The sequence below is a fragment of the Schistosoma mansoni genome, assembly GCF_000237925.1.
Source record: "Schistosoma mansoni, WGS project CABG00000000 data, chromosome 1 unplaced supercontig 0122, strain Puerto Rico, whole genome shotgun sequence".
NCBI classification, from domain to species: Eukaryota; Metazoa; Platyhelminthes; class Trematoda; order Strigeidida; family Schistosomatidae; genus Schistosoma; species Schistosoma mansoni.
In genome coordinates, this window is record NW_017385992.1 from 727,400 (window position 1) to 729,798 (window position 2,399).

At 48.4% G+C, this 2,399-nt stretch overlaps 5 non-coding genes across 5 annotated transcripts; all 5 read right to left on the reverse strand.

The window, feature by feature from the left end:
* Positions 1-43: 43 nt before the first annotated feature.
* Smp_tRNA_01751_Gln_TTG.1.1 lies at positions 44-109 on the reverse strand. The gene has a single exon. It is a non-coding gene (tRNA).
* Positions 110-376: 267 nt separating this feature from the next.
* On the reverse strand, positions 377-442 carry Smp_tRNA_01508_Gln_TTG.1.1. The gene has a single exon. It is a non-coding gene (tRNA).
* A 267-nt stretch (positions 443-709) lies between these two features.
* On the reverse strand, positions 710-775 carry Smp_tRNA_01204_Gln_TTG.1.1. The gene has a single exon. It is a non-coding gene (tRNA).
* Positions 776-1,041: 266 nt separating this feature from the next.
* On the reverse strand, positions 1,042-1,107 carry Smp_tRNA_00817_Gln_TTG.1.1. Its single transcript has one exon. It is a non-coding gene (tRNA).
* A 934-nt stretch (positions 1,108-2,041) lies between these two features.
* Positions 2,042-2,107, reverse strand: Smp_tRNA_00835_Gln_TTG.1.1. Its single transcript has one exon. It is a non-coding gene (tRNA).
* Positions 2,108-2,399: the final 292 nt, after the last annotated feature.

Sequence of the window (2,399 nt, forward strand, 5' to 3'; positions counted from 1 at the left end):
TGGGACTCGTCAGCTGGATGTACGTGCATCTCAGAGTTGATGTTCACTCTGGGACTCGAACCCAGTACACTCGCTTCAAACGCCATCGCGTTATCCACTCGGCCACTGAGTCCTGATAGCCACTTGCTTGTGCGATGTGGTGAAGTTTGAATTCACTTAGTATTGTTTGTTTGGATCTTCCCATCGATGTGTTTAGGACTGCAACTGGTCAGTCTCTAATTGGCATATGTGCATACTGTGCGTATTGCCTCGATATACCTTAATACACAAGCATGGTAAGCAGAGGTGGATAGTGGCTAGCAGTGGAATCCAGGACGCGCGTTTCGTCCTATTTGGGACTCGTCAGCTGGATGTACCTGCATCTCACAGTTGATGTTCACTCTGGGACTCGAACCCAGTACACTCGCTTCAAACGCCATCGCGTTATCCACTCGGCCACTGAGTCCTGATAGCCACTTGCTTGTGCGATGGGGTGAAGTTTGAATTCACTTAGTATTGTTTGTTTGGATCTTCCCATCGATGTGTTTAGGACTGCAACTGGTCAGTCTCTAATTGGCATATGTGCATACTGTGCGTATTGCCTCGATATACCTTAATTCACAAGCATGGTAAGCAGAGATGGATAGTGGCTAGCAGTGGAATCCAGGACGCGAGTTTCGTCCTACTTGGGACTCGTCAGCTGGATGTACCTGCATCTCAGAGTTGATGTTCACTCTGGGACTCGAACCCAGTACACTCGCTTCAAACGCCATCGCGTTATCCACTCGGCCACTGAGTCCTGATAGCCACTTGCTTGTGCGATGGGGTGAAGTTTGAATTCACTTAGTATTGTTTGTTTGGATCTTCCCATCGATGTGTTTAGGACTGCAACTGGTCAGTCTCTAATTGGCATATGTGCATACTGTGCGTATTGCCTCGATATACCTTAATTCACAAGCATGGTAAGCAGAGATGGATAGTGGCTAGCAGTGGAATCCAGGACGCGCGTTTCGTCCTATTTGGGACTCGTCAGCTGGATGTACCTGCATCTCAGAGTTGATGTTCACTCTGGGACTCGAACCCAGTACACTCGCTTCAAACGCCATCGCGTTATCCACTCGGCCACTGAGTCCTGATAGCCACTTGCTTGTGCGATGGGGTGAAGTTTGAATTCACTTAGTATTGTTTGTTTGGATCTTCCCATCGATGTGTTTAGGACTGCAACTGGTCAGTCTCTAATTGGCATATGTGCATACTGTGCGTATTGCCTCGATATACCTTAATTCACAAGCATGGTAAGCAGAGGTGGATAGTGGCTAGCAGTGGAATCCAGGACGCGCGTTTCGTCCTATTTGGGACTCGTCAGCTGGATGTACCTGCATCTCAGAGTTGATGTTCACTCTGGGACTCGAACCCAGTACACTCGCTTCAAACGCCATCGCGTTATCCACTCGGCCACTGAGTCCTGATAGCCACTTGCTTGTGCGATGGGGTGAAGTTTGAATTCACTTAGTATTGTTTGTTTGGATCTTCCCATCGATGTGTTTAGGACTGCAACTGGTCAGTCTCTAATTGGCATATGTGCATACTGTGCGTATTGCCTCGATATACCTTAATCCACAAGCATGGTAAGCAGAGGTGGATAGTGGCTAGCAGTGGAGTCCAGGACGCGCGTTTCGTCCTATTTGGGACTCGTCAGCTGGATGTACCTGCATCTCAGAGTTGATGTTCACTCTGGGACTCGAACCCAGTACACTCGCTTCAAACGCCATCGCGTTATCCACTCGGCCACTGAGTCCTGATAGCCACTTGCTTGTGCGATGGGGTGAAGTTTGAATTCACTTAGTATTGTTTGTTTGGATCTTCCCATCGATGTGTTTAGGACTGCAACTGGTCAGTCTCTAATTGGCATATGTGCATACTGTGCGTATTGCCTCGATATACCTTAATTCACAAGCATGGTAAGCAGAGATGGATAGTGGCTAGCAGTGGAATCCAGGACGCGAGTTTCGTCCTACTTGGGACTCGTCAGCTGGATGTACCTGCATCTCACAGTTGATGTTCACTCTGGGACTCGAACCCAGTACACTCGCTTCAAACGCCATCGCGTTATCCACTCGGCCACTGAGTCCTGATAGCCACTTGCTTGTGCGATGGGGTGAAGTTTGAATTCACTTAGTATTGTTTGTTTGGATCTTCCCATCGATGTGTTTAGGACTGCAACTGGTCAGTCTCTAATTGGCATATGTGCATACTGTGCGTATTGCCTCGATATACCTTAATTCACAAGCATGGTAAGCAGAGATGGATAGTGGCTAGCAGTGGAATCCAGGACGCGAGTTTCGTCCTACTTGGGACTCGTCAGCTGGATGTACCTGCATCTCACAGTTGATGTTCACTCTGGGACTCGAACCCAGTAC